Here is a 26,815-nt window from a genome sequence, read left to right on the forward strand (position 1 = left end):
GTTTTGGGAACCTCTCCACCCCTCAGCATTGTTCCACATATCACCCCTGTGACACATGATGAAATGTATGGTTGCTAGGACTCCTTAGTTTTGGCTCTCATAGGTATAGACTCTGAAAAGATCCTGCCTGAACCCTCAGGAAAGCAGCTCAATGACCAAGTTGAGTCAATAGCCAAGTTCCCTTTGGCCAGTTCAATGTGACCAGGGGTCCCAGCAGAGCCACACAGGAAGACAGTGCCCTGGATATAACTCTGTGAAGGCAGAGAGGAGTAGACTGGAGAAGCCCTTTAGTGTCCACCACATAGAACAATTTCACAGTTATCAGAAGCAAAGGGCATAGTTTAAATTATGGGTAACTTGGGCTGGAGATAGAGAATGGGGACAACTGATGAAGAAAAGCCAAGCCAGGACTCAGCCAGAGATGGAGCCCAGCTCTCCCTGGTGGAGCCTTTACTATAAGCACTGAAAAACCAGCTATGAAGCCTGAGGTTGTCTGTGTATTATTTATCATTTTGCTGCTCTGCCAGCTACGGTTAAATATTAATATGCTAAAAATAAGTTTGTTTCATAGGGTAGTTTTAGTTTTTAACTAATCATAAATTTAAAAAAAAAAAAAAAAAAAAAAACCTTTGCAGAAGAGAGCAAACAGATACCGAAAACAGTAAGAGGTTTAGAATCCAACAGGCCTGCCTACCCAGAGCACCTCTATCACACATGGACTCTGACTACAGAGAAGCTTCTGACTGTCTCTGAGCCTCCGATGATCTATATGTTATTTTTTATCACAACATCCTGGTCATGTATTTTATGTTGTTCAGTTTCAGCCATAATTGCTCATTTAGCACATATCTTTGATCCCTCACTCTGCGCCAGATACTGTTCTAGTGACCTTCAATACAGCATTCAAGAAAATGAATGTTTCTGCCCCCAATGAACTTACATTCTAGAAGAGAAAACAGTTAACAAACAAAATAAATATGCAACATTATAATGTGTTAAAACATAATCAATAAAAAGGATAAATTTAAAGCATAGAATTGGTGGCATTATTAGAAAATATGTATCTGTATACTTAACTGTCCACCTGCAAACTGAGGGCAGGTACAATGTCTGCTCCCACTGCTTATCCAGCGCCTAGTGCCGTACGGGAGATGCTAAAGGACTTTTGTTGGAGTTGTGAAGGATAGAGGGAATAACATGAAAGTGACTAATCCCAATGCTTTAGAAGACATTTGCATTAATGTGTTCAGGCTGCCATAACAAAATACCATAGCCTGAGTGGCTTAAACAAAAAAATTTGTTTTCTCACAATTCTGTAGACTAGAAATCCAAGATTGACAAATCTGTTTTCTTCCAAGGCCATTCCCCTTGGCTTGCAGATGGCTGCCTCCTTGCTGTGTCCTCACACTCCTCCATCCCTCTTCCTGTGCGGGTTTCTGGTGTCTCTCCCTATATGTCCGAATTTTCTCTCCTTATCAGGACACCAGTCATGTTGGATTAGGGCCCACCCAAAAGATCTCATTTTAATTTAATCAGTTCTTTAAAATTATTTTCAATTACAGTCACAGTTCGAGGTTCTTTGATTTAGAACTTTGGTGTATGATTGGGGAAAGGTGGTACTGCAGACACAATTCAGACCATTCATAGTAGGAATGCAAACATTTTCAGTCCTTTGGTATTCAATACATTATTTTATTTGGTCTTCATCGTAACTTTTAACATAGCAGGACTTATATTATCATTGTCTTGAATACACAGATAGGAAGACAGCGGGTAAGAGTAGGCAGGGGCATGTCTCCAAATCAAGTGCTTGATCATCCCCAAGATCACAATACCTCCTCAAGCTGTCACTTCCATTGCTCGATGAGATACAATTATGAGCCACCAAGGTCCAATTTGGGCAAAAAAGGACAGACTGCAGTGGCACAACCACCCTGAACAATGTACAAGAGTAATCTGTACTTCAGACAATTTAATGGCTAAAAAGAATAGAAAAAAAAGTACCTTGAAATGTAGCTGAATGCCTTGTCATCTGGGTTTTCTTGGTTATTTTTCACCAAGGCTGTTTAAATCTAACCAAAGACATCCCTGACAGGTTTTATCCAGAAAACTCTAATTTAAAAAAGTGCTTGACATGACCATGGGCAATGCTCTTGAGATGTAGGCAGACCTGATAGCAATACATTCACCTTTTTTATAAAGTCCTGCTCTGGCTTTTTCTAAGTACAAATTGAATTTAGCCCTCTCACAGCCACCTAGCTGACTGGCCCAGAAAACACAACTCTGATTACTTCATAGCAGTATTCCCAGAGGTGCCTTGTTAGAGTGATCACAAAACCATCTGAAATCGAAGGGAAAGTCCTATCAAATGAACTACTGAAATGGTGGAACTTTTCAAGATTTACACAGCACAGTTTGTTGTAAAACTGAAGTAAAATAGTAACTTTGAAATGGGGATCCAGTGGCGATAGGCCCAGAGTGAGGGTCAGCTAAGGTGACTGGCCTTTGGTACCAGGATGCTGCTATGCTCTTAGGTTGAAAAGCAGCCCGGTGCCCTCTAAATTATGAAACAATGATGACTGCCAACACCTACCTTTAATTAAGTGCAGTCTTTCACTTTAGTCTGTGTCTCATTTCCTAGGTAATGGGTGTCAAAGAAAAGTTTATGGCGGACTGCACCTAGCTTACCATCGACAGCAATGCCTTTTCATGTCCTCTCTCCCATCCCTCCGCCCTGCACCACACCCCAAGCTAACTATAATGCACTGAAAAGGAGGCTGATTGACCTTCAATTCAAATGTTGGACTGAACACACAGTTGCCTCTAGTCTTCCCAAGACTCTATTGAAATAAAAAAATTCAGGAGTACAAAATGAATAAACATATAACAGCAAAGAGAATAAGAGTGAGGTGGTGATTATCAGTGAATCGATGGACTTCAGCAAATACATGAGAGAGAGAAAATGGAACAATATGTATGGCCTGTAACACAGCAATCACACTTCTGGGACATATCAGATGCATTCTCACTTAGGTGTGTAGGGGACATGTACAGTGATCTCTCACCTATCTCGGGAGTTACGTTCCTGAGACCCCTGCAATAGGTGAAAATCTGTGAAGTAGCAGCGTTATATTTATCTTATTATTTATATATATTTTTAGGCTTTATAAACCCTTCCCACACTTCTATAAACCTTTCCCACTCTCTTATTAACCTTTCCCACACTCTTATAAACACTTCATATGCTCTTAAACACTTTCTACACTCTTAAACCTATGTAATTTTAACAACATATAAAATTGTATATGGGTGTTCACTTGTAAAGTATACAGTCGTCCCTCACTATATCACGATTCACTTATTGTGGCTTCACTGTTTTTTACAGCTGTGGGTTTTTTTAAAACCATGAATTTTTTAAAACCTGAGATACAGAGAAGCCGCAACAAGTGACCTACGATATAGCAAGGAATGACTATATAGGGACGGTCTTTGCCTATGCACACAGTGGTTTTTATGGCAGTGCAGAGCAGGAAGAAATTTAAAGGAATGGATAATTAAAGAGGAGTGAATGTACTCTATGGCATACTGTGCAGCAATAAGTAGAAAAATGAAAAACAAAATAAGTGAGAATTTAGTGAGAAAAGTAGAAACAGGATGAGAAAGCACAATATCATGTGTGTAAATTAAGGGCTCTAAAACACAACAAGTGCATATTATTTAAAAATTACATACATATTTTAAAGACACATCAATACATTACTTCAGGTACTTATGGGGAAGAGGTGGATGGAAAAAAATGAAAGTGGGAATTAGGGAAGAAGAGAAACAAATTTAACAATAGAGAATATCCATTTAAATTACTAATAACAATGTGCCCTGCACATGTTACCTAGGGTCCTGTCAAAAATACATTAGATAGCCCTGGCTGGCATAGCTCAGTGGATTGAGCACGGGCTGGGAACCAAAGTGTCCCAGGTTCGATTCCCAGCCAGGGTACATTCCTGGGCTGCAGGCCATAACCCCCAGCAACCACACATTGATGTTTCGTTTCTCTTCTCTTCTCTCTCTCTCTCTCTCTCTCCCCCCTTCCCTCCCTAAAAATAAATAAATAAAATCTTAAAAAAAATACATTAGATAAAGTAAGTTGGCTGCACAAGGGAAGGGGAAGCCATGTTTCAGAATGCACTAGAAAGGAGCCAGTCTGGGCACTACAAATAACACCAAGACAACCCCACACATTCATATAAGAAGTTACGTGGACACACACACTAACTTTTCATTATTAGCAAATCCAAACAATTTTACTTTTTCTCCATGGTGCACATGTCACTTAGATTAAAAGTAAAAAATAAGAAAAGGTTTGTGGTACATTAAAAAAATTTCAACTTTCTTCCATTTTTGAAAAATAAGAAAACGCAAATAGGAAGAGAATGCCTGAAGGAAATGTAGTTTGGCTTTAACATACAGAGTTCCTACCATCTTATTTATTCAAAAACTTGACTTTCTTCTCTGTATATAATAAAACCACCCAGAAAATAGAGAGGCTCTGAAAAGTGACTGCCACAGGGCAATTATTCAAGACACTTGGGTTTTTTAGGACTTGAGGGTTGGGGGGTATTGCATTAACAAAAGTCAAGCCCACCAGCAATATGAACCTTCCACTATGTGAAAGGAAAACACCAATTACCCAAACCAGGCATTAAGTTGGAGAAAAAGCTAGAACGTCAGTGGAAAAACAACTTTATTGATTCCCCATGTTTGCCAGTGACATACCAGCAGCAGGTCTCATGATATTACACAGGAAGTCTAGCGCAGTCAGAGCATTTGCTTTGTTGCACACCCGTTGCAGCCAGACCTTCCTGTCTAGATGACGATACTGTCCGATCCCAGGAAAACAAAACAAAGGGGGGAAAGCCCAGCAGCTGCAAGTAATTTCTGTCCAGTCATCAGGACAACTTTCTGCTTTAATTGTAATTACTACACCAACGTTCAGAACTAACTAGGGAAATAACACAAGAACATTAACATGGACAATGCTGAAACAGTTGGTAGATTCTATGTGCACTGTACGTTGAGTAAGAAAAATAATAAGTGATTTTTGAGAAAAGTACAGTTGTTTCACAGAACAAAGACAAAATGGGTAAGTCCTTAAATAACCTTTTCTTTTTTCTGTAGGTAATCACTGGGCACTATGTCAGGTGGCATTCAAGTATCATTTTTTAAAGTTCCTAGTTAAATTTTATTTAATATTTCCAAAAATAAGACTATTTATGAGAGAACTCAGTTTAGAACATAAAAATAGGAAATTAAAAACAACTAAAACAGTGTATGCAAATTAAGTAATCTTAAGGGTTAAATCTAAGTTGCTGATTCTCCATTTAACTTTGCAGGGGGGCCTTAGCATTCACAATGTATTTTTGCAATCTTTTAATTGTCATGAGGTATAAAGGGATGAGAGCAGAATTGAGGTCTAAAAAATATGACTTGTCATAAATTGTCATGAGGTATAAAAGGGTGAGAGCAGGGATGAGGTCTAAAAAATATTATTTTAACCCATGAATTGCTTTAGTTTTTGTAAATGATAATACATACAATATTTTCCATATAAAAACTCTTTGTCTTAGTTCAAATGGAGCATATTGAAGAAAATCAGTTTAAATACCTATGTTTATTATGAACATTTTTTATCATTTCAAGGGAAAAATTAGTTTCTTTGAATGGATATTTCTGAGATTAAGGCAAAAGAATGAATTCACTCTAATCAGGATTTCTGTCAGCATAACCTTGAGGATTTTTTTTTTTTTTAGTTTGAGGTCCTGCTAGAACAAAATTAAATATGGTGGGATTTGTGGATTCAGTGGTGACTTTTTTTCCTTGAAATTTGATCTTTTAGAGTCAAACCAAATGAAAAATCAGCAGCTTTCCAAAAACATAGGCACTCCTGTGTTGAAACATGATTCTCCAATTCCAAAGACAGATTAACTAGTAAAACTACTGTTTTAAAGCAGCTCAGATCTTGTCTCTGCTTTTTATTGTACTGGTGACCCAGGCTTCCTTATTTTCAGGCAGCAGGACATCACTATTGATACCCAACAACAGAGAGCCCTGTGGGTGCTGGCATTTAGATTATGACCAGAGTGGAGTAATCTCAAGGCCAGGATGGGAAGGCTGTTCATGTGAAGGGAATAGTCCTCACATCATGTATATAGTTATCAAAATAAATTAAAGTCAGACCTTCTGCAACACTGGAAGATGTTTGATCACCAGGAAAGTCATAACTCCAGTTAAGCAGAGGATGTCTAGGCAAACAATCTGTGTGAACAGCTCTTAGGATACTGTCCGAGAGGGAGGCTCTAGAGAATGGCTTTGGCTATCATGCCTTTCAAAGCTGCTTTATGCTGCTGATGCTGTGGATGTTGATGAAGCAGTCATTTTAATTCACCAACAATTTGAGGAGCACTAAAAACAAATCAATACTTTTTGGCTATTTTTATTAGCCAATGATGTCTGAAACAGACCTCTTATCCTTAAACCTTACAATAACCTCTTGAGAGTAAGGATAGATGGGGCTCAGGCATTGCCTATAGTGAAAAATGATGATGCTGAGATGGGCAGGAGAGAGACTGGGAGGGTGTGGACAAACACTCAGCAAACATTAAGGCACTGCTCTCCGTACCAGCACAGAGAAACAGTTTCTTCTCTCAATGCAGCTCACATTCTAGGTGAGAGTGGTGGAGAAGAAACAACAAATAACTAAACAAGGTCATCTCAGATAGTGTCAATGCTATGAAACAAATTAAACAGATAATATGATGGCAAAGCCTTAGGGTAGTAGTAATGTGTCAAGTAGAGCAAGAAGCAGGGAGCGTAATAGGTGAGGGAGAGAATGGTACAGAGAAGGCAGGCAGAGAGAAGGGGCTATCTCAGGTGTCTCAGTTTGGTCATTACTGTCATTTGGGGCCAGATAATTCTGTGTTTCAGGGGGTGTTGTGACCTATAGACTGTTTTGATTTGTTTCTGGGCTCTTTCCAATAGATGCCAGTAGCAGACCTAGTTGTGGCAAGCAAAAATGTCTCCAGACATGACAAAATGTTCCCTGGGACCTTTGAGAATCTCCAGTTGAGAGTCACTAATTCTTGTAGGGCCTTAGAAGCAAAGGTAGCAGGCAAAATATTTAATAACCCACATGGCATGAGCATCAGCCAGTCAGGCTAGATTCTGTCTGTAAATAACCCACCAAGCTATACCAGTGCATCCTGGGTAAATATCAGACCTGTTATACCTCATGGTAAGTAATTTAGATTTTATTATGATTGTGATAGAAAACTATAGTACTGTTTTAAAACAGAGTGAATGACATGATATCTTCCATGATTTCCAAAGGACCACCTTAGTGGTTAAGCAGAGGATAGATTTTGGGGCAGGGCAGTATGAGAGGAGGGGAGACCGATAGGAGGCTACTGAAGAAATGCGTGTGCAAGACGATGGTGACTTGGACTAGGGTCAGAACCATGGAGATCCCAATACATTCTGCAGTGGGGGCAACCAAAGAATCAAGTTCTAAAACTGTTTTGGCTTAACAATAGAGTGGATGGTGGTCATTTACTCAGATGAGAAAACTAGGGGAAAAACAGATTTTAGAAAGAAAAATCAAGAATTCTGTTTTAGGTATGTTAAGTTTCAGATACCTATGAAATATCTAAATGAAGTTACCTGACCTGTACCAGTGCAAATTGGATATATAAGTCTAGAGGTTTGTATAAATTTTATAATCACCAGCATATGATACAAGACTACCAGAAATATCCAGAAAACAATGTTTATATAAACGATCAACACAAGAGAGGTCACCAACCATTTAAACAAGGTTTAAACCATTTAAGCCTGACCACTTGCTGAGGAATATATTTTATGGCCTGCCTCCCACAACTTCTGATTTCCTCCTTACATTTGACAAAGATCAGCCTCATTTAATTTCAGTTAACAGTCTACCCTTTGTACTTTGTTTTCTACTGAAACATCTTAAGCAAATACCACTTTACATTTCTCAAGGTTTCCCTGATGAGACAAAATTAGATGAAATCTATTAAGCACTGGAATGGAGAAGGGTCAGGGAGAGAAACTCATAGAGGATGTTTAGGTCACAATATGAGTCCTTATTCTTAATGCCAGATAGTCCAGGAACCCACATTAAATACCATCTGTTTTAATATTCAATACATTTTTCATCAGATGTTTTATTTAGTATTATTAAATTGCTGATCATACTATTGGTTTTGGAGGACAAGTATTACTCCATTAGATTCAAACGTGGTTCTAACAGACATCAGCATACTACTGTAATAATAAATACTTATACTTAAATAACACACTGTGATTTTTCAAAGCACTTCCTATGCTAACAAATTTTATTTTCACCATAATTTTGTGACATTGAAAAGGCAGATATTCATATACCTATTTTAAAATGAGAAAACTATTGTTCAATGAGATTAAGTAATTTTCCCATGACCCTACAGTTGGTAAGTGCTAGAGGGAAAAAAAATGGAACACAAGTGTTTTGACAACTAATTCAGCACTGAAAGGGCACAAGGCTCTGTGCCAGTGCATCCCGCGGTGCAAGTCACCCTGCATGACACCAAAGGTGCACTCTTGTTTGACTTTCCACCTGAAGAGGATCTGGGGTGCTTCTTAGCTCAGACCTATTTGTCTGTGCTCCTTCTCTGTAATCTAACTTTCCCATGCTTGATAGATTCATGTGGCTGCCTTCTGTATTAAACATGCTATTTTTCTTTGTTTCTCATCCTGTCTCTATTCTAGCTGACATCTTCCTGAGATTTCTTTGCTGGCATTCTAGCTTTTCCCTGATTACTTCAGGCCTTTTATGACTGAAACAGTGGAACAGTCTATAAACTTAAATTATATTCTTCTCCTTTTCCATAAATAGTGGGTTTACTGTAACTTTGTCTTTCACTATTAATTGTCTCCTTTCTAACCTAAATTTTTCATTTGGCACTGATAATATTTTGACTGATTTCAAAACTAACATATGATACTGTAGAAAATTATATAAATGTACAAAGAAGAAAATATAAATTACCATATTCCCATTAATCATATATCAGTACAATTAAATTGCTTGATTACTTTTGTTTTTTCTTCAACTGAATGTTTAAATAACAATTTAAAATTCTAGTTAATAATGAATTTTACTCAAAGTACAATTTTAGTCACGTTCCATAACCTTGGGGCAGAGTAGTAGACCATGAATTCAGAGAGACCACATGACAGTGTATTTCATGTGTGGGCCACTGTGAGAACTTTGGCTTTTATTAGAGTGAAATAGAAGACCACTGGAGAGTTTTAGGCAGAGAAGTAACATAATTTAACTTAAAGGATTGATTAATTAAATTACAAAGTTAAAAGGCCACAGAAGAACAAAGAATTCTAAGAAAATTAATATGCAATTTAGCCTTCTCTGTTTAGTTTATGAGCCCTACGATTTAACAGAAACATTTTATTATATATAATTGCAATAACGGAAGTCTAATGAACAGTTAAGTAAATATTCATTGTTACATTTTCATCTGATCCTATATTTACAAAGTCTAGAATCCTGAATCTTAAATAATAACTAATAAATAACTGTTGGATTAAAAAAAAGGAAAGGGAGGAAGAGATTAAGAGTGAGTGGAAAGAAGGGAAGGAGAAGAAAGGAAAGCTATTTAGTATAGTAACTCCTATAAATAGGAAAATATACTGTTTAAGACAAACAATTAGGTTAACACATTTATTAATTCATTTCTTAATGTTTAAGGAATAGATAATATGATGAGCTTACATTTCAAAAACAAAGAACTGAAAATTTTTTGTTTCTTAGGACTGATCTTAAAAACTTATTGAGTATATAAGTGCCTGTTCTTACTGTGAAATATTTTTTTGCCCTGTCTTTCTCAGTAATATGGATTTTTTTAAGAATACGTAGTCCTAACCCCTACCCTCTCACATACATTCACAAAGACAAATGCTTGTGAAAAACTAAGATGTTCAAGAAGATGGACATACTTCTGAGTTTCTTCCCTTAATCGATGCAGACTAACAAAGTACTAAAATTTTCACTATTGAGCTTGGTTTTGCTATCAGTATTTTAACAATCCCTGACTTACAATGGTTCTACTTATTAATTCTTTTTACTTTAAAATAATGCAGAAATCATGTGCATTCAGTAGAAACTACACAATTTCAGTAGAAAATTCAAATGAGCTTTGAATTTTGATCTTTTCCCGGACTAGTCATTGTTGGGTAACACTCTCTCTTGGTGATGCTGGACAGCGGTGGCCAGCTGCAGATCCCAGCCAGCCATGGATCACAGGGGTAAGCAATCAATGCTCTCCAGCATGCTGTGCTGCTGGCATTTTTCGGATACTGTGTTTGTGTTTTCCCATCCCATCATGTCTATAAAATCCCCATCTGTGTCTCCTGCTTCTAGTAAGAGGAAGGCAATTACTCTTGAGATGAAAAAAAGATAGTTGCCCAACTACAGGTTGATGCAAGTGTTCTGAGCACATTTAAGGCAGGCTAGGCTAAGCTATGAGGTTTGGTAGGTTAAGGGTATTAAATGCTTTTTCAACTTATGGTATTTTCAACCTATCATGTATTTATCAGGATATAACCCCACTGTTAGCTGAGAAAGCTCTGTATATTAAAGAGAGTTATTCTATGCACTTATGAAGTACATGAAATCTGTTTCTCTTTTGTTGTATTTAGTAGCTCAAGCTATCATTGGGAAAGGCACTAGAGTGGCATATTCACTCTCCTGTGCAAAGCAAACCTGCTTCTAGCCCAAGCAGCTTCTACATCTTCATGATCTAAAACCACCAACAAGAAGACATACTTGAACTGAGGGTACAGCAAGAATGCATTTTTGTGTGAATCTCCACTTATCCTTTCATAAGAGCTGGCACATCAAATGTATCCCATCATGTATCCCATCTACGTGTCAAAGTTTTAATTTTTTAATACGCAATTCCACCAGAGACTCCACAATGAGCTGTGCTCTTTTAGCCTTTCCTACCAATGCCAGATAACAGATTGAGCAGCAACACTCATCTGACAGCTTTGTGATGAGCCTGGGAGGCCCGAATGGATCCAGATTGCTCCGCCATCACTGCACTATCATCCCTGCTGTTCTAACTGTGAAATCCCCCTTTGTGGATTACAGAGACAATTATGATTAAATGCCTGGGCCACAGCTTTATTTTCATGATTTCTTTCTTCCCATGTACAAGACTGACTTGATTAGTAAGTCTCAGGCAGGCACCACATAATTTTCTGTTATCATGTAACACAGATTTACAAAAGAATATAAATTACTGGATTTGTTGTAGACTAGAGTGGTGTTATCTTTATCATTTCCTTAAATTCAATTATCCTCAGCTAGCCAAATTTATCTTGATTATACCCTGGTTAAGCAATCTGCACTTCTGATTGTCCATATACCTCCCTGAATTTTTACTCTGGGTACCAAAGAAGGATAACATTCTTTTTAGTCTATGACATGGAATCATGGTAAATTTTTATAAATATAGATTGAATAATGAATTTGTCACTTACCTCTCCAGAGGGTCATTTCAATCATCTTTTTTTCTTTTTCTTTTTTTATAGTTAAATATTTTTATTAGCCAATGTTGAAACACTGCTTCTTTATCAAATTTCATTCATAAAATTTTTTCTTTTATTTATTTTTATATATTTTATTGATTATGCTATTACAGTTGTCCCATTTCCCCCTTTCACTCCCCTCCACCCTGTACACCCTCTCCCACCCACATTCCCCCCTTTAGTTCATGTTCATGTGTCATAAGTTCTTTAGCTTCTACATTTCCCATACTATTCTTACCCTCCCCCTATCTATTTTCAACCTACAATCTATGCTACTTATTCTCTGTACCTTTTCTCCCTCTCTCCTCCTCCCACTCCCCTGTTGCTAACCCTCCATGTGATCTCCCTTTCTGCGGTTCTGTTCCTGTTCTACTTGTTTGCTTAGTTTCTTTTGGTTTGCTTTAGGTGTGGTTGTTAATAATTGTGAGTTTGCTGTCCTTTTACTATACATGTTTTTTTTATCTTCTTTTCTTAGATAAGTCCCTTCAACATTTCATAAAATAAGGGCTTGGTGGTGATGAACTCCTTTAACTTGATCTTATCTGAGAAGCACTTTATCTGCCCTTCCATTTGAAGTGAGAGCTTTGCTGGATAGAACAATCTGGGATATAGGTCCTTGTCACTTGTCATGACTTGGAATACTTCTTTCCAGCTGCGTATTGCCTGTAAGGTCTCTTTTGAGAAATCAACTGACAGTCTGATGGGAACTCCTTTGTAGGTTACTGACCCCTTATCTCTTGCTGCTTCTAGGATTCTTTCCTTCATTTTTACCTTGGCTAATGTAATTATGATGTGCCTTGATGTGTTTCTTCTTGGGTCCAACTTCTTTGGGACTCTCTAAGCTTCCTGGACTTCCTGGAAGTCTATTTCCTTTGCCAGAATAAGGAAGTTCTCCTTTATTATTTGTTCAAATACATTTTCAATCTGTTACACTTCCTCTTCCCCTTCTGGTATCCCTATAATTTGGATGTTGGAACATTTAAAGATGTTCTGGAGGTTCCTAAGCTTCTCCTCATTTTTTTGAATTCTTATTTCTTCATTCCTTCCTGTTTGGTTGTTTCTTTCTTCTTTCTGGTCCATTGTATTATTTTGAGTCCTAGTTTCCTTCCCATCACTGTTGGTTCCCTGTGCGTTTTCCTTCATTTCCTTAATCATAACCTGCATTTGTTCATCTAATTTGTGACCAAAATCAACCATTCTGTAAGCTTCTTGATCACCAGTATTTTGAACTGTGCATCTGATAGGTTAGCTATCTCTTGGTTGCTTAAAAACATGAGTTCTGGGGCACTGATTTGTTTTGTTTAAGCCATCTCTCTCTCTCTCTCTCTTTTTTCTTTGGTCTAGTTACTCCTGTTACTATGAGGAGTGGAGCCTTAGGTGTTCACCAGGGCCGGGAACCCCAGTCGCTAGATTGTGACGTTGTATGTGAGGGCGGGGTCGAGAGGGAACAATGGTGGTTGCTCTGTTCTCCGTGGGACCTCAGTCGCTTCTCTGGGTTCTCAGTCCCTTCTCTGGGTTCCTGGGTTGCACACTCTGCCCTGCTCCACAGTCGCAGCCTCACTGGGTCTGTCGCTGCCGCTTGCATACTCAGGGTCCACCCACTTCGATCTTGCACGCCCCAGATGCCTATGTGCCCCTGGATGCCTTATGCGCCCAACTCTCTCTGCTGTCAGCACTGAGACCCGCTCCTGTCTGCTCATCTCTGCCCCTCCTACTGGTCTGGATGAACTGGTCTATTTCAACTTCTTGGCTGTCCGACTTCCATTCAGATAAATTTTCTGTCAGTTCTGGATGTTATTCTGCCTCTAAATTGTTGTTGTTCCAATCTTGGTTGTGCATGGAGGTACGATGCGTCCACCTATGCCTCCATCTTGCCGGAAGTCCTTTTTTTTTTTTTCTATATTGAGGATTCTCACTGGAAAGATCATGGAGGGTTGAGGTGTGGGAACTACTGGCTGCCATCTTTAGGATGCAGGTTGACGGCAGTGTCCTCACAACCAGGAAGGCCTTAAGAACGGAACAACTCAAAGGACCCACTTAACCTATTATAACTGCCTATCTCCCTGAGAAGAAACACACAGTAAATTACAAATTGTATCTCAGATAAGATTCAAAAATATATGAAAGATGCTGAATATAAAAGTACTTGCTAAGTATGGGTTCAGGCACAAAGTTACTTGACACTATCAAGGCCCCGGATTGTTCAACTTGACCTCTGTGACTACAAAGGACTCAAAGCTCTCCCAGGAGATAAGCCTTCTGAGGCCATTGGAGTCACTGCCAGAAAAGAAAGCCCCACGAGCAAGAGACCTGGCCTGTCTTGTTCACAGCCAGGATGCATTACTATGTTCAGCTTTTTAAAACACAGGTTTCCAGCCCTGGCTGGCGTAGCTCAGTGGACTGAGCATGGGCTTGCGAACCAAAGTATCGCAGGTTCGATTCCCAGCCAGGGTACATTCCTGGGTTGTAGGCCATAACCCCCAGCAACCACACATTGATGTTTTTCTCTCTCTATCTATCTCCCCCACTTCCCTCTCCAAACATAAATAAATAAAAGCCTTAAAAAATTAAATTAAAAAAGAAAAAACAGGTTTCCATCCCTAGCTGGTATAGCTCAGAGGATTGAGTGTGGGCCATGAACTAAAGGGTCACTGGTTCAATTCTCAGTCAGGGCATATGCCTGGGTTGCGGGCCAGGTCCCCAGTAGGGGCCATGTGAGAGGCAACCATACATTGATGTTTATCTCTCTCTCTTTCTCCTTCCCTTCCCCTCTCTAAAAATAAAAAAGAAATAAAATATTTAAGCACAATAAAACACAGGTTTCCAAATGCTAATTTTTTTTGACTAGTTTGTATAACTTCTGCTATGCATCCCTTAAATGGTCTCCCCCAACTCCAGGCCCTTCTTGGTCCTGGGTGCTCCTGAGGGGCATTCCTGGGCAGAGGCATAACACTTGGCAGAGGAGAGCACCTACAGACCCACAAGACACTGCTGCACCACACCCGTGCCATTCTAATAGCTACTCAAATGACTCGGCCTGCTATGCATCCTAAAAATCGGCCCTGCACCTCCCTGTTCTGCATACCTCCACACACAGAGCAGTGTCCGCACACCCCAGCTGCTCAGGAAATTTTCTGAGTAAATTAATGATGAAATGACCTATTTACTTTCCTTATTTTGTATTTTTATACTTACACATTTTCTCAGAAATGTTGCCATTTGCTAATTCAATCCCAAAATACCAAATATCTGCACTGGTATTATCCACATTTCCAATGCCATTCATCAAGATGAACCCAACTCAATGTCTACTATGCAGCAAAAATCCTCCTGGGCCCTAGAGGGATGCCCCAGCAACTTGAGTGAGCTGGCGACGGCTTGGACTTCTTCCTGAAAGCACAGATCGTATAAATAATTCACAAATACATGAGAAAAGGGGACGCCAAAGAGATTAAATGACTCATAAGTATACTGCTCTTTGGGCTCAACTTGACTTCTTTTTTGCTTTGGTCACAGGGTCTAAAAGTTATTTTTATGACCAGTTACAGACATAAAAGTAGGTACACCCATATGACAGATTGCAGAGGCTTGAGGAAATCTCTAGAAAGACATATAGAATCCAAACCCCAAATAACTTACACTCATTGCCTACCCACTATGTGCCACTCACTGTGTGAGCCACATGCACACAGTCCAGAACCATCTATGAGTAAATACTAGCCTTTGCCCCATCTTACAGATGGCAGAGCTAAGTTGTGGGGAGGTGAAATAATTTGTCCAAAGCTACAGAGCTGATAAGTGACAAGGAGAAAATACAACCACCTGTCTTTTTATCTCTAGAGTTCACATGGTAAGCACTGCACCAGCTACCTTGTGAAGTTACATAGCTTCTCTGAGATCACAAATTATATGCTAGCATATATAACTGAATATTTAACAGAATATTTAAACTAGAGCAGTCCTTGCACATTTTGGCCCCTTGAATTTTTCTCCCTGGCTTATGAATTGGTATGAGTTGCTATGGTAACACATTCCAGACTCTTCCTTCCACTCTTTCTTCATCATACCTTTCTCTCCAACTCCCTCATCTAGTCTGGTGTGGTTCCCATAAGTGACTGAACCCTGGCAAGAAGGACTAATGTCTGCCCAGCCACATTTCAAGTGGAAAAGACACTAAACTAGCTACTCTATAACACTTAACTAGATACCCACCAAAATACGCAAAGTAGGTGTTAGTATCCCCTTTTTACAGTTGAGTAAAGGCAGGTTAGACAGGTTCAGAGAGGTTAAGTAACTATGCAAGATCTTTTAGGGAGTAAGAAAAAGAGTTGTCACTTTAATTCCAAATCTAAGATTTCACTCTTTCTGTTGCACACACTGCCTCATTATTGAGGGAGTCTTATAAAAATGTTTCTCTTAAAGTTTGCTGGAGTTTTCAGGACATGGAGAGCTGACTAGCACACTGTCTTAAGTCCAGTACCGCTGAGTAGTTGACAAGAGCATCAAGCTATCTCCTAACAGAAAAAAAATCACCTTGTAGAAATATAACACATGATAAATTTTGATGGGAGAAAAGGAAGTTTAAGAAGATTCAAATAGACATCTTCCCAAAATAACAGGGGTGGGTAAATCTTTACTTCAGGGCCTTACATGACCAAGGACTAAAATGAAGACACAAAACAACCAGAAGAGAACCTCACTGCTGGTGGTTAGAGGCATCTGAGAAGCTTAAACATGCAACGTTCTCTGATATGAACTTAGGGATGTGACCCAAAATCACTGTCAGGGGAACACCTTTCCATTTTTGTAAAAATATTGCTTGTCTCTCCCATTCCTTCTCTTGAACTATATCAATGCATTAATAAAATAAAAGTCCTTTCAACTGTAGGGACAGAGAGCCACTCAACCCAGCAATAGCAGATGCTTTAAATCCAGCCCAAAGCCCTCAGACCCCTCTGGCCATTTCTAAGTGCCTTTGTGCTGCTGGTGGTGTCTGGGGCCTCATCACTGACTTGTCTCTGGAGGACTCCCTCAGGTTCCTGGGCTGCACACTCAGGAAACTAGACATGCCTGGGAGTTTACATTCCCCCAGGGTGGCCCTCAGCTAATAACTGATAGTGCAGGACAATTAAAGTCTAGCTCAGAAGAGCTTAGGTCAGAAGAGCTGTGAATCTATAGACTGCCTGAAACCCCACCTTACCCTCCTCTCTTACAGGGCTTCCTGCACTTCCTTCCAGTGTCTCTTGGGAGTACTTCCCTAATAAATTACTTGCATATATAATTATCATCTCAAAGTCGGCCTCTAGGCAACCCAGGCTGACACTAGCCCAAAGAAAAAACAGCCAGAGTGGTTTCGGTAAGGCTGCAAGAGGCAATCACAGACACAGAAACAGAGCGCAGCACTGCCTGGGGACCGGGAGCTTGAGAGCATCTAGGTCCTGCTGATTCTCTCCCTGCTGCGCCCATGTAGTGGTATGGTGTTTGTGTGTGTTTCTCTGGGCATCTGTCCCATTTTCCTCACTGCAAACAGCTTTTTTAAATGTCAGGCAGCCTTGTCCAGGGATGCTCCGGTCAGGCAGATAAGGCTGGCCCCAAGGCACACCCTTTCATCAGAGGCACACACAACCCATTTAAGTTGGAAAGTGCAAGTGTGAGTGAAGATGAGGAGGAGTAGAAAAAAAAGGTTCATGAAATACAGATACATTGGCATGTTACTGTAAATCTTTTGTACTTGAAAATACACTGGTAATTATTTAATATGGAAAATCTGTCTAAGACAGAACATTTAAGCACATCAATTAATAAGTTTTACTAGCCTTTCTCACAGGTGTAGCTGCCTTATATTCTTGAATGGATGATTGTGAGATAGTCTGTCTTCCCTAAAATAGACCTGTGTGCCGAAGGACGGTGAGCGAGTGAGAGGGATGATATGAACTGCGGCCTTTTCTTTCCATCCGACAACAGTGTACATTTCAGGGCCCGCCTCATGTTTAGTGGTGCAGGTAGCCACCGGGCAGCTCAGCACACTGTCTCCCAGGTCTTCCCTCTGCTCTTCTGCCAGGAGATTTGACGCACTAACCATCCGCCACATCTACCCTGTGGCCATAGCTCCCAAACATTTTTGGCCCATAGTTACACCACAACCCAATATGTGCCCACACAGGCACATACGTGCAAAATGCATAAACACAGTCCAAACAAATATTTTGTGAAATAGTGCTTGTTCTTTCTGCCTGTGATGCACTCTGTTTTCCATTGTTTTCTGTTATAATTGAGTCTATTTCATTTTTTTTAAATGCCAGCAGCAACCAACTAAATTGATTTCAGAGCCCATTAATGGGTTACAACCAGTGCTTTGGCACATTAAAGGCTTGCATCTATATGCTGGTGTTACTAGAAGCATTGCCCCTGTAAATCATTATCATCCACTAACACTTTGTTGTGCATCAGTTCGTTATTCATGTAACAAATTGTTTTGAGCACCTGCCGCATGCAGGGCTTTTTCTCTGGGAGCCAAGAAAGATACAAATGCAAAGAAGTACCCAGCCCTACCTTTAAAAGCTTGCTTACCATCAGGGGCCTTAGTCGCAGGCAACAGGAGCCTGTTTTGGCTGATACGATATATAGGAGCTACATATTATATATAGTATATGGTTATAATATAGAGTTTTATAGTTACATGTATTAGAGAGAGAGAGAAAGAGAGAGAGATGCTTGCCCAGGACTACCAGGAGGGAGAGAGAACCAAATGAGTCTTGCATGTCCAGAGCCATGAGCCACAATGACAGTCACACCCAGCAGTGGTCTGCAGCTGCCCTGCTGGCACTCCAAACTGTGCTGCATGTAGCCTGCACCTCAACCCAGCCCTGCACCCCTGTCACTGTCACTGGCCATCACTGCCACTGTTGCCCTGGGAGAGTCCATGTGGCAGCCACAGTGGCCCTCCCCAGTTCTAGATGGAGTCTCCTGTCACGGCTTCTCTGAAGCACCAGCTCTTGAATAAAAATCTGCCGTGATTATATCTGACCATTTGAACTTGAGCCATGTACCTCTGCATAGTGACTTATGGCTTAGACTCTGGAGTCAGATTCCTTGGGTTCAAATCTTGGCTCTTCCAATTACTTGCTGTGTGACCATAAGCAAGTTACTTTCTGTGTGTGCTTTAGTTTTCTCAAGTGCATCAATTTGATAATAGTAGTATCTACCTCATAGAGTTGTTTGATGATTAAGTGTGTTACTACTTATTAAATGTAGTCTTGTGAAATCTCTTACTATACAGAGTTAGTAATCTGAAATCTGGAGCTTTCAGATTTTATCATGGGAGATGGGCTCAGCATCTAGTCAAGACCCCAAATTTACAAACCTTATGATGGGCAGCCAGATAGGAAAGACTTTTGTCCATTATAAAAGCTAATGGACTCTTTTAAAAAATGAGTTGATTAATTTGATACCTACTCTTGGAGTCAGAGCCCTGAGGGAGTAAAACCCAGAAGGGGAGAGGGAATAGGGACTGAGGAAAGGTCTGGAGATTCAGGGCCCTGGACCAGAAAGAAAAAAACTGTAGGAGGAAGGCAGAGCGCAGAGACGAGGAGGAATGAATGCCAGAGGCTTCCTCACATGGTAGGTCTGCTAGAGACCATGCCTGTTCCTCCCCACCCAGAGATGGTACGGCATTCTGGAGCAGCAGTCTTCAAATATTTTTGCTCATATATCCCCTAAAAGAATTTGCAAACTACCTACATACCATAGATTTTTAACATCTAAGATATTTTTTATCTTAAATTTAAATAATTAAAAAGGTCACACCCTTATGAGCTGTGATGTCTCAAATTGTCCCTTTGGTACTTTGATGGTTTAGTCCGAGCAAGGCGTCATAGTTAATTTAGGACAAGCGAAGTGGAAGGAAGGCAACTACAAAAGGGAGATGGGAAGAGAGAACCCATGGACCATGGACATAACTCTTAGCTGGCCAATTTAGGAAAGAATACAATTATAAGTTAAAGAATGAATGCATATTTGTTAAAATGATCTCAGCTTACATATCCACTGAAAAATCTTCACGTACCCAACTAGGGTGTGTATCTGTCCCAGTTAAAAAACAAAAACAAAAACCCATATTCCACGGCATATCTGAACTTGGTACTCTTTACATCACTGGAGGCTTATTTTCCATTAGGCATTAGGGTATATATAATAATTATATATGTTTTGTATCTAGAGGTTGAGCCAATCAGGACCAATATGGTACAGTGGGTAACATTCTTCTCCCCACCCACAGCAGAACAAAAGGATCGTTTAACAAATGGTGCTAATATTTCAGATTATACATTTATTTCTACCATCTTTAATAGTAGCTTAATTTCTTAGGAGGCCCTATAATGCTTTCAGTTCCAAATTAATCTTAGCAAAATATTGCATTTAATTGTGAAATGATATGAATATTTTATGAACTGCTATGCTACTTAAATATATAATCCAAAAAGAGGCAGCTTTAAGGAATTAGGGGACTTTGCAAAGGCATTTTAAACAGGAGAGCTGTTGGGCTGGGGAGTCACTGACCAGCCTCGCACCCACCCCCACGGCCGGCCAGCCCCTGGGCCTGCGAAGCCAATGCCTGCGAACGCCTCCAGAAAGGCCCTTTCCTTACTGCCTGCTCTGAGGAGCTTGTGCCAGCTCCAGATATTTAGATGCTTTCAAGCTAGATTTCCACATTATTGTCAAAGTGGTTTTTTAAAAAATCTTTCTCTTAACATGTGCGTGACTGACACAGCATTCTATAGGAAATGAGCAGTCTCACAGGGACCTTCACATATTTTCAGGGCAGGCTAAATCCTTATGGATTTAATTCTGTGTGCTGGCACTCCTATGCCACTCGCTATGTCGAGGCAACAATTCCTGTGTGACGGACAGTGTCTTCCGCTCTCAATCCTTCCCTTGCCCCTGAATGATGAGCAGCTGGAGACCTCAGATAGACTCAAAGCTAAAAAGTGAATGAATGAGCGAGTGAAACCTATTAATGGAAAAGCACCTAAACAAATTCCTTTGGACTAAGCAAGTTTAGCTTTCCTCCTAAAATAGACAGATAATTTTGCTTTTTCCTCTCCATTCTATTCCCCTGAGTTTGTCTTCAGGCAATTATTCAGCAATTGTAAAAACTCCATGAAGTGACTACAGCAGAGTAAAGCCAAGACACGGCACACTGCTGGGCACATACACTTTGGGTGAGCATAGCCCTGCAGGTCTCAGGCCATAGAGAGGGGAGAGCGAGGAGGCCTCTGGCCTGCAATCCTTGCCTTAGCAGGGCTCCAATGTAGCACTGAGGGGCAGAGGGTGGGACACAGAGGGGAAATAAAATGAAATGAAATACTAGGTCATTAATACGCAGCTCAAGACTACTTTTTAAGTGTTAGGCTGCTGTAAGGAAAATGACAAATTTCAGCCTATGTGTTACTAACACCAGATGAGAAGCAATGTAGCCCTTTCACCTCAGCCTGAGTGTTGTAATCATTCCCAGATAAGCGTTGAGTTTAACCTCTAACCTATCTCTTTCACCAAAGCTAAACATTGTTAAAGATGCGTTTTGAGATTACATTTTCTAATGTTTTTTACGTTTTAACTAGAATGAGGTTCATATCAAGAGTCACTGAGAGGCTCCCTAAACTCAATGCTCTGACAGAAGTGTAAGCCCTACAGAAAAGGTGATATGGTCTTGTCCACCTGGCAGGGTGATGGGAAAACTGTTACGGAAGGAGGTCATGGATCCACGCAGTTAGCTACCTGTTTGTCGTCAGCCCAGGAGCCATTTCTCCCCCGTCCTCATAAAGGGGATAGAATTTGATTGTGTCTGCCTCAGGATAGGTGTCCTGATCCCCAGCTCAGGAACACTTCTTGATCTACTAAAGTCACGCCTGGCAATCCCACTCCTCTTGCTTGGGGTTGGTTTAGTCTTGAATATGTAATGCAGTTCTGACAAGAGAGTCCAGATAGGAAGCCATTAACAGTTTCCAGGGAAGGTTTCCTTATTCAAAAACCATGTCACAGGAAGACTCAATCTGTAAGTCTGCTGGATTTTGTTGTCACTGGACATGATAGCCAGTGTTTGCAGAGTCATTCTGCAGCTCTGTTGGGAGCTAACCAGAGCACAAAGCCCAGGGAGCAAGCATGGCGGGACAGGAGATGGAAAGAACTTTGATCCCTGCTGATGGCAGTGAGATGCTGAACTAAATAATCCAGGCACTGCTCTACCTTGTCCTTTATTTTTTTCATTTCCTTATATTTAAACCTTCTGTGGTAGCTTTAAAATATGTCAAAAAGTCTTTGATTCATTTCCTTATAAGAAGTGATGCCAAATCTTCTTTCAGTGTAAGTTGGACTCAGTGACTCACTTCTATCAAATAGAGTAAAGCAGAAATGACAGTACACAACCTCGGAGACTAGATCTTAAAAGGCACTATAGCTTCCTCTTCACTCACTCACTCAGATCACTCATGGAGGGTAAAGCTAGTTGTCATGTCATGAAGACTCCCAAGCAGCCTGAGGAGAGGCCCGAGTGGTGAGAAACTGAGACCACCTGCCAGCAGACACGTAGGTGAGCCATACTGGGAACAAACCTTCCACCCCAGTCAGGCTTTAAGAATATTACAGCCTAGTCCCTGACTACAGTTTCATAAGAGAAGGAACCAAATAATCCAGCTAACTCACTCTTGAATTCCTGACTTGGGGAAACTGTGAGGTGATATATGGGGTCTGTCCAGAAAAAGCCAGCCATTGTTAATATAACGAGAACAGTTTGCATGACATCGATGTAACCTGGCAGCCAAGGAGAGTGGACTGGAATGCACATGTGTGAACAATGACGACTTCACTATACCAGTGAGTGGGGGTGGGGGACACCGTTTAGTGAGCATGTGTACGGTGTGGCCATCACATTCAAAATGAGTGAGTAAAGCAACAAAACTGCATCAAATTTTGTGTTAAGCTTGAACATTCCTCCACAGAAACCATTCACATGATTCAGAAGGCTGTAGCCATGGGCAACTGGTGACTGGCAACTTCATCACAACAATGCACCCACTCATGCAACACATCTCATGTAGAGTTCTTTGATGAAACATCAAATCACCCAGGTGACTAGATTTTGTGCCCTGAAACTTCTGGCTTTTCCCAAAACTAACATCACCCTTGAAAGGGAAGAAAGTTCAGGCTGACGATGAGACTCAGGAAAATACAACATGGCAGCTGATGGTGATTGGGAGAACTGTGTGAGGTCCAAGGTGCCTACTTTGAAGGAGACTGAGGCATCAGTGTCCTATGTACAATGTTTCTTATATCTTGTGTCTTCTTTAATAAATGTCTCTATTTTTCACAGTATATGACTGGATACTTTCTGGACAGACCTTGTATTTGTTGTTTTGACCTACTACATGTTGGTAAAATTGTTACTCAACAGTAGACAATGAAGACATTTTCTAGATTTGGTTCTCTAACTTTTTCAGACAAAGGTATATTAATCGATAAAAGGTTCTAAAAAAAACTGTATCCTGAAACCAAAGAATTGCAAGGTCCTCCATTGGTCCTCTGCTTCACTTTTCTCCTTCTTTAAAAGATTTTCTGAAGTTATCTGAGACAAGTAAACGTCTCTTTCATCAGACCTTCTGAAACAGGAGGGGACTGTTGTTCTAGGGCTTTACTTTCACAACCATCTGCTGACAGGCTCAAATCCCTCTGGTTATAATTAAACCAATTACTTCTCATTGTCTCCCTAGAATCAAGTAGTGTTTCACAAACTTTCTTACAGGGGAAGCATCCTGAATAATATCAACAGATATTTACCCAAAAAGGGTTGGTCAGGGGAGGTAACAATTAAAATACAGAGGGAGCATATAAAGATTTTGGGGAAATCTCTCTGAAAAGAAAGTCATTTAATTTTTGTTTAACCCAGGGTTTCTCAAACTTAGGGTGACTATTGACTGTATGAGAAGTTCTTGGGACATAAATTTTACTGAGAACACAGGGAAATGAAATGTGGATGAGAAAGGGCTCTTCACAATGCACTGAATGAATGCACGAGCATGAATGATCAAAATAACCCAGCACCATACTGAACATGACCGTCCTACAGAGGCACCATCACACCTGTCCCCTGAGCAATCCAGTGTCTAAGGTCAGACTTAGACAAGCCCAGTTAGCAGCAAAATAGGATCCACACACATTTACTCAAAAAGATTAGCACTTTTCTCCAAAATCCAAACTTTCAGATTAGTTTCTTCTTCCCCACCAAATAAAAACCCCCATATTAAAAATTTTATTTTAACAGTTCAGGAGATGTTTCCTCTCAAATATTTGGTATAGGAAAAAAGTTTCTTACAGAGATTTCTGAAGCTTTGATATCCAGGGTCTTAAATACCATGCCCATGCCAGTTAAAGGTCAAATAATTCACCAGTCATGCAGCCAGTTCTGCCAAGGAAGCTAAGCCCTCTTGACTGGCAGTGCCAGCCCCAGATTCCATCCCTCTGTGAAGCCCAAAGCCAAGTGAGCTGAGCCCCACACTCCTGAGTGAGTAGGAAGATCCCTCCCAGCAGCTGATTAGGACTTGCCCTAACCAGACAAGGTCCTGTAAGGTAAACGGTTCTGCCCTGGGGCTGGGCCAAATCTAACATGCCCAGAATACCTATGACTTCTCCTTAGTATTAAACCTTGGAAGGAATTTCTTTGCCTCTTAAAATCAAACTACCAGCTCTTTAAGATTCCAGCAGAAACAGGATCTGTGGAAACAAAAACCTGCAAGTGGGTATACAAGGAACCCTGATTTCCCCTCCATCCCCAGGGCCTTCTGTCTCTGATTCCTGCTCTTGTCATCGTGCCCACCACACAGGAAGGGGGACTGTTTTTTTAAACTCTGGTTCAAGTGAGGACATGAATGTGCTTTCTTAGTTTCCTTAGTACAAATGAGATATGCTGTCATTTAAGAAAGTGTTTGGTATCTGAGAAGGAATCCCCCAAAGAAATAGAGTAATAATGAAGCAATCTTTAGTCTCGTTTCAAAAGGACAGGATTTCTGATGCTACAACAAAACACCTTGGCCCTAATGGCTAGTGAATCTGTTTGGACTCCTTCCTGGCTTCTTCCATTAGTTAACCCACTAGCTTGCTTAACCCATTGCCTATAATCCTCTACTGAGAGAGAATATTACCCACATGGTCCAAGGACAGAATGACTACATTCTTTCTTACCCTATAACATCATCACCCCTCAATTGTTCAAGTTCTATTTTTTTCTCTACTGGAGTTATTCTCTTCTACAGTTTTTCTAACATATATCCAATTGCTCAGCAAATCCATGAAAGGTATTATTCAGTCCCAGAATTTCTAAAAATTAAGGGCACTTAAGGAAAAGACAGACATTACATGGTAGGCAGCACTCATAAAGCTGCCAGTCGAGAAGCTGGTGAGGACTCAGACAGTCTCAGAAGCCAGAGAGGGTCCACTGAGTGGAGCCACACAGAACCTGAAAAAGACCTAGTTTGCCTCAGCCTATTTTCGCCCCCAAGCCAGATGTGGGCAGCCCAGAGACTTCTTACCTCTCAGAAGGAAGACGCCGGGGCTGCAGTCCCACACTGGGAACCGGCCCACACTGTCTACCACTTTAAGCAATGAGTTGTGAGGCCCAATGGAAGTGGGAACATCCCAGGTGGGAAGTTCTGACAGTACAGGTGGCTGAGCAACCTGGAGACAATAGGAGTGTCCCGAAACGACAGAGAATCTCCTGGAAGAACAAGCAACAATCCCCGATGATGGAGGTAGTAACTTCAGTCAGGCTTACTGACATAACTTGGGAGAGGCTAGAGAATGGAGCACCCACCTGGTCACGTGATGCTTTGCTTATGGGAGTTACTGTCCAGGTGGAGACCTAAATCTTGGTGAGGTGGGTCAGTAGGAAGAACATGAGAGGGCAACCTAGAAAAGAAAGGGTACTTTTGTAGGATTTTTTTTTGTAGTTTTGGTAATTATTTTTCCAGAAGAGAATGGTGGATATACAGCATTTTGGAAAACTGATCCTTTCCCCCCAGTATTCCCACACCTTCCCCTTCCCTACCTCCCACTCAGAGCAGCCAGGCTCCAAAGCTCATGCCCAAAATTTACCTAACATGCAGCTTTCTTGCACACAGGGACACTGGACAGCACTTCAGCACTACACTTGGGAACTATTTTAAACAGTGAAATCACCAACAAAGGGCACAAAAATGTGAGAAATGTGCACTAAATAGAACATGAAAAGGGCACTTGTTTACAGTGTGAAAGCTGAAACAAGAAGGCGGAACGTTGCCTTGTTCAACCTCAGCTGGGAACTTTCTTTACACTCTGTGCTTGCCCACTAACAACAACAGAAGTGCTGTGGGTATTGATTTGGGGTTACAAGTAAAATTTACCAAGCAGACAAATTCACAAAATCTGAATCCACAAATAATGAGGATCTACTGTATCATCTGGGAAAAATGCTCATTGCTCTAAAATGTCTTTAAAAGAAAATTAGTACGTTGGTTAGGACGATCATGTCCCTGTAAGAAATGAGAGCGCCTTATATTTTTCCTACGCCGTCGTTCCAAAGGGCCCAGGCCAGGCCTCCTGTCCCTTTGGTTCAGCAGTTTGCAGAACAGCAAAACCCATTTTTATTGTTCTGCTTTTGTGGTAAGAGTAACTGTTTCAGGGATCAATTCCATAATGCATTATCTTGGTCTCATAAAAATAATTATATTAACTTAGCCTCACAAAAGACATTCTCTCCATTTTCTTATGGTAATCATCTTAGCAAAATCTGTTGGCCAGTATTCAATAGCTATTTTAATAAATTTTAATTCTGATCCTTACCATAAAATGTTTAATATCACTTAATATGTTAATTGAGAATGACAAACACCAAGTAACAAAATAAAAATGATTTGTATTTCCTTTGACTGTGGGTATTTTTAAAATATATTTTATTGATTATGCTATTACAGTCGCCCCATTTTTTCTCCCTTTTATTCCCCTCCAACCTGTACCCCCCACCCCCACCAGCATTCTCCTACCTTAGTTCATGACCCTGGATCACACATATAAGTTCTTTGGCTTCTCTATTTCCCATACTATTCTTAACCTCCCCTTGTCTATTTTG

Source organism: Phyllostomus discolor, chromosome 3, assembly GCF_004126475.2.
Source record: "Phyllostomus discolor isolate MPI-MPIP mPhyDis1 chromosome 3, mPhyDis1.pri.v3, whole genome shotgun sequence".
In the NCBI taxonomy this organism is placed as follows: domain Eukaryota; kingdom Metazoa; phylum Chordata; class Mammalia; order Chiroptera; family Phyllostomidae; genus Phyllostomus; species Phyllostomus discolor.